Below are 13694 nucleotides of genomic sequence, written 5' to 3' on the forward strand. Positions count from 1 at the left end.
GCTCATATTGTCTGTGCACTCACTCACCCAGATCAGGTGATACCCTGCTAGGGCAGTGATTGGCTCTTGTCTCAGACCTTCCCCAAGGTGATTGGTTGAGTGACGAGCACCCTGCATGTGACCTCTATGATGAGCTTCCACCCACAGAAACAGAGACAGGGTTGATGTTGTTATATAGTGCCACAGCAGCCTCGACCTCATCTATTACGGTTTTACAACTACTTTGAAAAGTACCCTTTAAAAAAACCATGGGCAAAGTATATATTTTACATATGATAATTTTTTGTTCATGAACAATCACACCTAGGTACAGTTGTCTGTGGTTGTGAAGTGAAATTCTGTGAATATGCAAATCAGGACAGCTAAGATCAGTCATTAAAGGGATAGTTCTGGATTTGGCAATGAGGCTCTTTATCTGTGGGTAGAGTAGTCGCACAGTAACGGAAATTTGAATAATAAATGTGTTTGTTTATTTAGTTGAAAGAGTAAATGTGATAGACAGTAGTTTGAGAATAAAACTGTGGGCAGAGAGTAGTCTGAATTGGGTTCTGGAGGTGTACTCCAACTCACACATTGCACTCATATGCCAGCCATGAGTGTTTCCAAGCCAGTGAGGTCACATCCACCAGTAGCGCTGGAGAGCTGCACTGGCTGGTTTCTCTTGTAAAGACAACTCACAATGGCTCATATTGTCTGTGCACTCACTCACCCAGATCAGGTGATACCCTGCTAGGGCAGTGATTGGCTCTTGTCTCAGACCTTCCCCAAGGTGATTGGTTGAGTGACGAGCACCCTGCATGTGACCTCTATGATGAGCTTCCACCCACAGAAACAGAGACAGGGTTGATGTTGTTATATAGTGCCACAGCAGCCTCGACCTCATCTATTACGGTTTTACAACTACTTTGAAAAGTACCCTTTAAAAAAACCATGGGCAAAGTATATATTTTACATATGATAATTTTTTGTTCATGAACAATCACACCTAGGTACAGTTGTCTGTGGTTGTGAAGTGAAATTCTGGGAATATGCAAATCAGGACAGCTAAGATCAGTCATTAAAGGGATAGTTCTGGATTTGGCAATGAGGCTCTTTATCTGTGGGTAGAGTAGTCGCACAGTAACGGAAATTTGAATAATAAATGTGTTTGTTTATTTAGTTGAAAGAGTAAATGTGATAGACAGTAGTTTGAGAATAAAACTGTGGGCAGAGAGTAGTCTGAATTGGGTTCTGGAGGTGTACTCCAACTCACACATTGCACTCATATGCCAGCCATGAGTGTTTCCAAGCCAGTGAGGTCACATCCACCAGTAGCGCTGGAGAGCTGCACTGGCTGGTTTCTCTTGTAAAGACAACTCACAATGGCTCATATTGTCTGTGCACTCACTCACCCAGATCAGGTGATACCCTGCTAGGGCAGTGATTGGCTCTTGTCTCAGACCTTCCCCAAGGTGATTGGTTGAGTGACGAGCACCCTGCATGTGACCTCTATGATGAGCTTCCACCCACAGAAACAGAGACGGGGTTGATGTTGTTATATAGTGCCACAGCAGCCTCGACCTCATCTATTACGGTTTTACAACTACTTTGAAAAGTACCCTTTAAAAAAACCATGGGCAAAGTATATATTTTACATATGATAATTTTTTGTTCATGAACAATCACACCTAGGTACAGTTGTCTGTGGTTGTGAAGTGAAATTCTGGGAATATGCAAATCAGGACAGCTAAGATCAGTCATTAAAGGGATAGTTCTGGATTTGGCAATGAGGCTCTTTATCTGTGGGTAGAGTAGTCGCACAGTAACGGAAATTTGAATAATACATGTGTTTGTTTATTTAGTTGAAAGAGTAAATGTGATAGACAGTAGTTTGAGAATAAAACTGTGGGCAGAGAGTAGTCTGAATTGGGTTCTGGAGGTGTACTCCAACTCACACATTGCACTCATATGCCAGCCATGAGTGTTTCCAAGCCAGTGAGGTCACATCCACCAGTAGCGCTGGAGAGCTGCACTGGCTGGTTTCTCTTGTAAAGACAACTCACAATGGCTCATATTGTCTGTGCACTCACTCACCCAGATCAGGTGATACCCTGCTAGGGCAGTGATTGGCTCTTGTCTCAGACCTTCCCCAAGGTGATTGGTTGAGTGACGAGCACCCTGCATGTGACCTCTATGATGAGCTTCCACCCACAGAAACAGAGACAGGGTTGATGTTGTTATATAGTGCCACAGCAGCCTCGACCTCATCTATTACGGTTTTACAACTACTTTGAAAAGTACCCTTTAAAAAAACCATGGGCAAAGTATATATTTTACATATGATAATTTTTTGTTCATGAACAATCACACCTAGGTACAGTTGTCTGTGGTTGTGAAGTGAAATTCTGTGAATATGCAAATCAGGACAGCTAAGATCAGTCATTAAAGGGATAGTTCTGGATTTGGCAATGAGGCTCTTTATCTGTGGGTAGAGTAGTCGCACAGTAACGGAAATTTGAATAATAAATGTGTTTGTTTATTTAGTTGAAAGAGTAAATGTGATAGACAGTAGTTTGAGAATAAAACTGTGGGCAGAGAGTAGTCTGAATTGGGTTCTGGAGGTGTACTCCAACTCACACATTGCACTCATATGCCAGCCATGAGTGTTTCCAAGCCAGTGAGGTCACATCCACCAGTAGCGCTGGAGAGCTGCACTGGCTGGTTTCTCTTGTAAAGACAACTCACAATGGCTCATATTGTCTGTGCACTCACTCACCCAGATCAGGTGATACCCTGCTAGGGCAGTGATTGGCTCTTGTCTCAGACCTTCCCCAAGGTGATTGGTTGAGTGACGAGCACCCTGCATGTGACCTCTATGATGAGCTTCCACCCACAGAAACAGAGACAGGGTTGATGTTGTTATATAGTGCCACAGCAGCCTCGACCTCATCTATTACGGTTTTACAACTACTTTGAAAAGTACCCTTTAAAAAAACCATGGGCAAAGTATATATTTTACATATGATAATTTTTTGTTCATGAACAATCACACCTAGGTACAGTTGTCTGTGGTTGTGAAGTGAAATTCTGTGAATATGCAAATCAGGACAGCTAAGATCAGTCATTAAAGGGATAGTTCTGGATTTGGCAATGAGGCTCTTTATCTGTGGGTAGAGTAGTCGCACAGTAACGGAAATTTGAATAATACATGTGTTTGTTTATTTAGTTGAAAGAGTAAATGTGATAGACAGTAGTTTGAGAATAAAACTGTGGGCAGAGAGTAGTCTGAATTGGGTTCTGGAGGTGTACTCCAACTCACACATTGCACTCATATGCCAGCCATGAGTGTTTCCAAGCCAGTGAGGTCACATCCACCAGTAGCGCTGGAGAGCTGCACTGGCTGGTTTCTCTTGTAAAGACAACTCACAATGGCTCATATTGTCTGTGCACTCACTCACCCAGATCAGGTGATACCCTGCTAGGGCAGTGATTGGCTCTTGTCTCAGACCTTCCCCAAGGTGATTGGTTGAGTGACGAGCACCCTGCATGTGACCTCTATGATGAGCTTCCACCCACAGAAACAGAGACAGGGTTGATGTTGTTATATAGTGCCACAGCAGCCTCGACCTCATCTATTACGGTTTTACAACTACTTTGAAAAGTACCCTTTAAAAAAACCATGGGCAAAGTATATATTTTACATATGATAATTTTTTGTTCATGAACAATCACACCTAGGTACAGTTGTCTGTGGTTGTGAAGTGAAATTCTGTGAATATGCAAATCAGGACAGCTAAGATCAGTCATTAAAGGGATAGTTCTGGATTTGGCAATGAGGCTCTTTATCTGTGGGTAGAGTAGTCGCACAGTAACGGAAATTTGAATAATAAATGTGTTTGTTTATTTAGTTGAAAGAGTAAATGTGATAGACAGTAGTTTGAGAATAAAACTGTGGGCAGAGAGTAGTCTGAATTGGGTTCTGGAGGTGTACTCCAACTCACACATTGCACTCATATGCCAGCCATGAGTGTTTCCAAGCCAGTGAGGTCACATCCACCAGTAGCGCTGGAGAGCTGCACTGGCTGGTTTCTCTTGTAAAGACAACTCACAATGGCTCATATTGTCTGTGCACTCACTCACCCAGATCAGGTGATACCCTGCTAGGGCAGTGATTGGCTCTTGTCTCAGACCTTCCCCAAGGTGATTGGTTGAGTGAAGCGCACCCTGCATGTGACCTCTATGATGAGCTTCCACCCACAGAAACAGAGACAGGGTTGATGTTGTTATATAGTGCCACAGCAGCCTCGACCTCATCTATTACGGTTTTACAACTACTTTGAAAAGTACCCTTTAAAAAAACCATGGGCAAAGTATATATTTTACATATGATAATTTTTTGTTCATGAACAATCACACCTAGGTACAGTTGTCTGTGGTTGTGAAGTGAAATTCTGGGAATATGCAAATCAGGACAGCTAAGATCAGTCATTAAAGGGATAGTTCTGGATTTGGCAATGAGGCTCTTTATCTGTGGGTAGAGTAGTCGCACAGTAACGGAAATTTGAATAATACATGTGTTTGTTTATTTAGTTGAAAGAGTAAATGTGATAGACAGTAGTTTGAGAATAAAACTGTGGGCAGAGAGTAGTCTGAATTGGGTTCTGGAGGTGTACTCCAACTCACACATTGCACTCATATGCCAGCCATGAGTGTTTCCAAGCCAGTGAGGTCACATCCACCAGTAGCGCTGGAGAGCTGCACTGGCTGGTTTCTCTTGTAAAGACAACTCACAATGGCTCATATTGTCTGTGCACTCACTCACCCAGATCAGGTGATACCCTGCTAGGGCAGTGATTGGCTCTTGTCTCAGACCTTCCCCAAGGTGATTGGTTGAGTGACGAGCACCCTGCATGTGACCTCTATGATGAGCTTCCACCCACAGAAACAGAGACGGGGTTGATGTTGTTATATAGTGCCACAGCAGCCTCGACCTCATCTATTACGGTTTTACAACTACTTTGAAAAGTACCCTTTAAAAAAACCATGGGCAAAGTATATATTTTACATATGATAATTTTTTGTTCATGAACAATCACACCTAGGTACAGTTGTCTGTGGTTGTGAAGTGAAATTCTGTGAATATGCAAATCAGGACAGCTAAGATCAGTCATTAAAGGGATAGTTCTGGATTTGGCAATGAGGCTCTTTATCTGTGGGTAGAGTAGTCGCACAGTAACGGAAATTTGAATAATACATGTGTTTGTTTATTTAGTTGAAAGAGTAAATGTGATAGACAGTAGTTTGAGAATAAAACTGTGGGCAGAGAGTAGTCTGAATTGGGTTCTGGAGGTGTACTCCAACTCACACATTGCACTCATATGCCAGCCATGAGTGTTTCCAAGCCAGTGAGGTCACATCCACCAGTAGCGCTGGAGAGCTGCACTGGCTGGTTTCTCTTGTAAAGACAACTCACAATGGCTCATATTGTCTGTGCACTCACTCACCCAGATCAGGTGATACCCTGCTAGGGCAGTGATTGGCTCTTGTCTCAGACCTTCCCCAAGGTGATTGGTTGAGTGACGAGCACCCTGCATGTGACCTCTATGATGAGCTTCCACCCACAGAAACAGAGACAGGGTTGATGTTGTTATATAGTGCCACAGCAGCCTCGACCTCATCTATTACGGTTTTACAACTACTTTGAAAAGTACCCTTTAAAAAAACCATGGGCAAAGTATATATTTTACATATGATAATTTTTTGTTCATGAACAATCACACCTAGGTACAGTTGTCTGTGGTTGTGAAGTGAAATTCTGTGAATATGCAAATCAGGACAGCTAAGATCAGTCATTAAAGGGATAGTTCTGGATTTGGCAATGAGGCTCTTTATCTGTGGGTAGAGTAGTCGCACAGTAACGGAAATTTGAATAATAAATGTGTTTGTTTATTTAGTTGAAAGAGTAAATGTGATAGACAGTAGTTTGAGAATAAAACTGTGGGCAGAGAGTAGTCTGAATTGGGTTCTGGAGGTGTACTCCAACTCACACATTGCACTCATATGCCAGCCATGAGTGTTTCCAAGCCAGTGAGGTCACATCCACCAGTAGCGCTGGAGAGCTGCACTGGCTGGTTTCTCTTGTAAAGACAACTCACAATGGCTCATATTGTCTGTGCACTCACTCACCCAGATCAGGTGATACCCTGCTAGGGCAGTGATTGGCTCTTGTCTCAGACCTTCCCCAAGGTGATTGGTTGAGTGAAGAGCACCCTGCATGTGACCTCTATGATGAGCTTCCACCCACAGAAACAGAGACAGGGTTGATGTTGTTATATAGTGCCACAGCAGCCTCGACCTCATCTATTACGGTTTTACAACTACTTTGAAAAGTACCCTTTAAAAAAACCATGGGCAAAGTATATATTTTTCATGTGATAATTTTTTGTTCATGAACAATCACACCTAGGTACAGTTGTCTGTGGTTGTGAAGTGAAATTCTGTGAATATGCAAATCAGGACAGCTAAGATCAGTCATTAAAGGGATAGTTCTGGATTTGGCAATGAGGCTCTTTATCTGTGGGTAGAGTAGTCGCACAGTAAGGGAAATTTGAATAATACATGTGTTTGTTTATTTAGTTGAAAGAGTAAATGTGATAGACAGTAGTTTGAGAATAAAACTGTGGGCAGAGAGTAGTCTGAATTGGGTTCTGGAGGTGTACTCCAACTCACACATTGCACTCATATGCCAGCCATGAGTGTTTCCAAGCCAGTGAGGTCACATCCACCAGTAGCGCTGGAGAGCTGCACTGGCTGGTTTCTCTTGTAAAGACAACTCACAATGGCTCATATTGTCTGTGCACTCACTCACCCAGATCACGTGATACCCTGCTAGGGCAGTGATTGGCTCTTGTCTCAGACCTTCCCCAAGGTGATTGGTTGAGTGACGAGCACCCTGCATGTGACCTCTATGATGAGCTTCCACCCACAGAAACAGAGACAGGGTTGATGTTGTTATATAGTGCCACAGCAGCCTCAACCTCATCTATTACGGTTTTACAACTACTTTGAAAAGTACCCTTTAAAAAAACCATGGGCAAAGTATATATTTTACATATGATAATTTTTTGTTCATGAACAATCACACCTAGGTACAGTTGTCTGTGGTTTTGAAGTGAAATTCTGGGAATATGCAAATCAGGACAGCTAAGATCAGTCATTAAAGGGATAGTTCTGGATTTGGCAATGAGGCTCTTTATCTGTGGGTAGAGTAGTCGCACAGTAACGGAAATTTGAATAATAAATGTGTTTGTTTATTTAGTTGAAAGAGTAAATGTGATAGACAGTAGTTTGAGAATAAAACTGTGGGCAGAGAGTAGTCTGAATTGGGTTCTGGAGGTGTACTCCAACTCACACATTGCACTCATATGCCAGCCATGAGTGTTTCCAAGCCAGTGAGGTCACATCCACCAGTAGCGCTGGAGAGCTGCACTGGCTGGTTTCTCTTGTAAAGACAACTCACAATGGCTCATATTGTCTGTGCACTCACTCACCCAGATCAGGTGATACCCTGCTAGGGCAGTGATTGGCTCTTGTCTCAGACCTTCCCCAAGGTGATTGGTTGAGTGACGAGCACCCTGCATGTGACCTCTATGATGAGCTTCCACCCACAGAAACAGAGACGGGGTTGATGTTGTTATACAGTGCCACAGCAGCCTCGACCTCATCTATTACGGTTTTACAACTACTTTGAAAAGTACCCTTTAAAAAAACCATGGGCAAAGTATATATTTTACATATGATAATTTTTTGTTCATGAACAATCACACCTAGGTACAGTTGTCTGTGGTTGTGAAGTGAAATTCTGTGAATATGCAAATCAGGACAGCTAAGATCAGTCATTAAAGGGATAGTTCTGGATTTGGCAATGAGGCTCTTTATCTGTGGGTAGAGTAGTCGCACAGTAACGGAAATTTGAATAATACATGTGTTTGTTTATTTAGTTGAAAGAGTAAATGTGATAGACAGTAGTTTGAGAATAAAACTGTGGGCAGAGAGTAGTCTGAATTGGGTTCTGGAGGTGTACTCCAACTCACACATTGCACTCATATGCCAGCCATGAGTGTTTCCAAGCCAGTGAGGTCACATCCACCAGTAGCGCTGGAGAGCTGCACTGGCTGGTTTCTCTTGTAAAGACAACTCACAATGGCTCATATTGTCTGTGCACTCACTCACCCAGATCAGGTGATACCCTGCTAGGGCAGTGATTGGCTCTTGTCTCAGACCTTCCCCAAGGTGATTGGTTGAGTGACGAGCACCCTGCATGTGACCTCTATGATGAGCTTCCACCCACAGAAACAGAGACAGGGTTGATGTTGTTATATAGTGCCACAGCAGCCTCGACCTCATCTATTACGGTTTTACAACTACTTTGAAAAGTACCCTTTAAAAAAACCATGGGCAAAGTATATATTTTACATATGATAATTTTTTGTTCATGAACAATCACACCTAGGTACAGTTGTCTGTGGTTGTGAAGTGAAATTCTGTGAATATGCAAATCAGGACAGCTAAGATCAGTCATTAAAGGGATAGTTCTGGATTTGGCAATGAGGCTCTTTATCTGTGGGTAGAGTAGTCGCACAGTAACGGAAATTTGAATAATAAATGTGTTTGTTTATTTAGTTGAAAGAGTAAATGTGATAGACAGTAGTTTGAGAATAAAACTGTGGGCAGAGAGTAGTCTGAATTGGGTTCTGGAGGTGTACTCCAACTCACACATTGCACTCATATGCCAGCCATGAGTGTTTCCAAGCCAGTGAGGTCACATCCACCAGTAGCGCTGGAGAGCTGCACTGGCTGGTTTCTCTTGTAAAGACAACTCACAATGGCTCATATTGTCTGTGCACTCACTCACCCAGATCAGGTGATACCCTGCTAGGGCAGTGATTGGCTCTTGTCTCAGACCTTCCCCAAGGTGATTGGTTGAGTGAAGAGCACCCTGCATGTGACCTCTATGATGAGCTTCCACCCACAGAAACAGAGACAGGGTTGATGTTGTTATATAGTGCCACAGCAGCCTCGACCTCATCTATTACGGTTTTACAACTACTTTGAAAAGTACCCTTTAAAAAAACCATGGGCAAAGTATATATTTTTCATGTGATAATTTTTTGTTCATGAACAATCACACCTAGGTACAGTTGTCTGTGGTTGTGAAGTGAAATTCTGTGAATATGCAAATCAGGACAGCTAAGATCAGTCATTAAAGGGATAGTTCTGGATTTGGCAATGAGGCTCTTTATCTGTGTGTAGAGTAGTCGCACAGTAAGGGAAATTTGAATAATACATGTGTTTGTTTATTTAGTTGAAAGAGTAAATGTGATAGACAGTAGTTTGAGAATAAAACTGTGGGCAGAGAGTAGTCTGAATTGGGTTCTGGAGGTGTACTCCAACTCACACATTGCACTCATATGCCAGCCATGAGTGTTTCCAAGCCAGTGAGGTCACATCCACCAGTAGCGCTGGAGAGCTGCACTGGCTGGTTTCTCTTGTAAAGACAACTCACAATGGCTCATATTGTCTGTGCACTCACTCACCCAGATCACGTGATACCCTGCTAGGGCAGTGATTGGCTCTTGTCTCAGACCTTCCCCAAGGTGATTGGTTGAGTGACGAGCACCCTGCATGTGACCTCTATGATGAGCTTCCACCCACAGAAACAGAGACAGGGTTGATGTTGTTATATAGTGCCACAGCAGCCTCGACCTCATCTATTACGGTTTTACAACTACTTTGAAAAGTACCCTTTAAAAAAACCATGGGCAAAGTATATATTTTACATATGATAATTTTTTGTTCATGAACAATCACACCTAGGTACAGTTGTCTGTGGTTTTGAAGTGAAATTCTGGGAATATGCAAATCAGGACAGCTAAGATCAGTCATTAAAGGGATAGTTCTGGATTTGGCAATGAGGCTCTTTATCTGTGGGTAGAGTAGTCGCACAGTAACGGAAATTTGAATAATACATGTGTTTGTTTATTTAGTTGAAAGAGTAAATGTGATAGACAGTAGTTTGAGAATAAAACTGTGGGCAGAGAGTAGTCTGAATTGGGTTCTGGAGGTGTACTCCAACTCACACATTGCACTCATATGCCAGCCATGAGTGTTTCCAAGCCAGTGAGGTCACATCCACCAGTAGCGCTGGAGAGCTGCACTGGCTGGTTTCTCTTGTAAAGACAACTCACAATGGCTCATATTGTCTGTGCACTCACTCACCCAGATCAGGTGATACCCTGCTAGGGCAGTGATTGGCTCTTGTCTCAGACCTTCCCCAAGGTGATTGGTTGAGTGACGAGCACCCTGCATGTGACCTCTATGATGAGCTTCCACCCACAGAAACAGAGACGGGGTTGATGTTGTTATACAGTGCCACAGCAGCCTCGACCTCATCTATTACGGTTTTACAACTACTTTGAAAAGTACCCTTTAAAAAAACCATGGGCAAAGTATATATTTTACATATGATAATTTTTTGTTCATGAACAATCACACCTAGGTACAGTTGTCTGTGGTTGTGAAGTGAAATTCTGTGAATATGCAAATCAGGACAGCTAAGATCAGTCATTAAAGGGATAGTTCTGGATTTGGCAATGAGGCTCTTTATCTGTGGGTAGAGTAGTCGCACAGTAACGGAAATTTGAATAATACATGTGTTTGTTTATTTAGTTGAAAGAGTAAATGTGATAGACAGTAGTTTGAGAATAAAACTGTGGGCAGAGAGTAGTCTGAATTGGGTTCTGGAGGTGTACTCCAACTCACACATTGCACTCATATGCCAGCCATGAGTGTTTCCAAGCCAGTGAGGTCACATCCACCAGTAGCGCTGGAGAGCTGCACTGGCTGGTTTCTCTTGTAAAGACAACTCACAATGGCTCATATTGTCTGTGCACTCACTCACCCAGATCAGGTGATACCCTGCTAGGGCAGTGATTGGCTCTTGTCTCAGACCTTCCCCAAGGTGATTGGTTGAGTGACGAGCACCCTGCATGTGACCTCTATGATGAGCTTCCACCCACAGAAACAGAGACAGGGTTGATGTTGTTATATAGTGCCACAGCAGCCTCGACCTCATCTATTACGGTTTTACAACTACTTTGAAAAGTACCCTTTAAAAAAACCATGGGCAAAGTATATATTTTACATATGATAATTTTTTGTTCATGAACAATCACACCTAGGTACAGTTGTCTGTGGTTGTGAAGTGAAATTCTGTGAATATGCAAATCAGGACAGCTAAGATCAGTCATTAAAGGGATAGTTCTGGATTTGGCAATGAGGCTCTTTATCTGTGGGTAGAGTAGTCGCACAGTAACGGAAATTTGAATAATAAATGTGTTTGTTTATTTAGTTGAAAGAGTAAATGTGATAGACAGTAGTTTGAGAATAAAACTGTGGGCAGAGAGTAGTCTGAATTGGGTTCTGGAGGTGTACTCCAACTCACACATTGCACTCATATGCCAGCCATGAGTGTTTCCAAGCCAGTGAGGTCACATCCACCAGTAGCGCTGGAGAGCTGCACTGGCTGGTTTCTCTTGTAAAGACAACTCACAATGGCTCATATTGTCTGTGCACTCACTCACCCAGATCAGGTGATACCCTGCTAGGGCAGTGATTGGCTCTTGTCTCAGACCTTCCCCAAGGTGATTGGTTGAGTGACGAGCACCCTGCATGTGACCTCTATGATGAGCTTCCACCCACAGAAACAGAGACAGGGTTGATGTTGTTATATAGTGCCACAGCAGCCTCGACCTCATCTATTACGGTTTTACAACTACTTTGAAAAGTACCCTTTAAAAAAACCATGGGCAAAGTATATATTTTACATATGATAATTTTTTGTTCATGAACAATCACACCTAGGTACAGTTGTCTGTGGTTGTGAAGTGAAATTCTGTGAATATGCAAATCAGGACAGCTAAGATCAGTCATTAAAGGGATAGTTCAGGATTTGGCAATGAGGCTCTTTATCTGTGGGTAGAGTAGTCGCACAGTAACGGAAATTTGAATAATACATGTGTTTGTTTATTTAGTTGAAAGAGTAAATGTGATAGACAGTAGTTTGAGAATAAAACTGTGGGCAGAGAGTAGTCTGAATTGGGTTCTGGAGGTGTACTCCAACTCACACATTGCACTCATATGCCAGCCATGAGTGTTTCCAAGCCAGTGAGGTCACATCCACCAGTAGCGCTGGAGAGCTGCACTGGCTGGTTTCTCTTGTAAAGACAACTCACAATGGCTCATATTGTCTGTGCACTCACTCACCCAGATCAGGTGATACCCTGCTAGGGCAGTGATTGGCTCTTGTCTCAGACCTTCCCCAAGGTGATTGGTTGAGTGACGAGCACCCTGCATGTGACCTCTATGATGAGCTTCCACCCACAGAAACAGAGACAGGGTTGATGTTGTTATATAGTGCCACAGCAGCCTCGACCTCATCTATTACGGTTTTACAACTACTTTGAAAAGTACCCTTTAAAAAAACCATGGGCAAAGTATATATTTTACATATGATAATTTTTTGTTCATGAACAATCACACCTAGGTACAGTTGTCTGTGGTTGTGAAGTGAAATTCTGTGAATATGCAAATCAGGACAGCTAAGATCAGTCATTAAAGGGATAGTTCTGGATTTGGCAATGAGGCTCTTTATCTGTGGGTAGAGTAGTCGCACAGTAACGGAAATTTGAATAATAAATGTGTTTGTTTATTTAGTTGAAAGAGTAAATGTGATAGACAGTAGTTTGAGAATAAAACTGTGGGCAGAGAGTAGTCTGAATTGGGTTCTGGAGGTGTACTCCAACATTGCACTCATATGTCAGCCATGAGTGTTTCCAAGCCAGTGAGGTCACATCCACCAGTAGCGCTGGAGAGCTGCACTGGCTGGTTTCTCTTGTAAAGACAACTCACAATGGCTCATATTGTCTGTGCACTCACTCACCCAGATCAGGTGATACCCTGCTAGGGCAGTGATTGGCTCTTGTCTCAGACCTTCCCCAAGGTGATTGGTTGAGTGACGAGCACCCTGCATGTGACCTCTATGATGAGCTTCCACCCACAGAAACAGAGACAGGGTTGATGTTGTTATATAGTGCCACAGCAGCCTCGACCTCATCTATTACGGTTTTACAACTACTTTGAAAAGTACCCTTTAAAAAAACCATGGGCAAAGTATATATTTTACATATGATAATTTTTTGTTCATGAACAATCACACCTAGGTACAGTTGTCTGTGGTTGTGAAGTGAAATTCTGTGAATATGCAAATCAGGACAGCTAAGATCAGTCATTAAAGGGATAGTTCTGGATTTGGCAATGAGGCTCTTTATCTGTGGGTAGAGTAGTCGCACAGTAACGGAAATTTGAATAATAAATGTGTTTGTTTATTTAGTTGAAAGAGTAAATGTGATAGACAGTAGTTTGAGAATAAAACTGTGGGCAGAGAGTAGTCTGAATTGGGTTCTGGAGGTGTACTCCAACTCACACATTGCACTCATATGCCAGCCATGAGTGTTTCCAAGCCAGTGAGGTCACATCCACCAGTAGCGCTGGAGAGCTGCACTGGCTGGTTTCTCTTGTAAAGACAACTCACAATGGCTCATATTGTCTGTGCACTCACTCACCCAGATCAGGTGATACCCTGCTAGGGCAGTGAT

Source organism: Oncorhynchus masou, chromosome 17, assembly GCF_036934945.1.
Source record: "Oncorhynchus masou masou isolate Uvic2021 chromosome 17, UVic_Omas_1.1, whole genome shotgun sequence".
NCBI classification, from domain to species: Eukaryota; Metazoa; Chordata; class Actinopteri; order Salmoniformes; family Salmonidae; genus Oncorhynchus; species Oncorhynchus masou.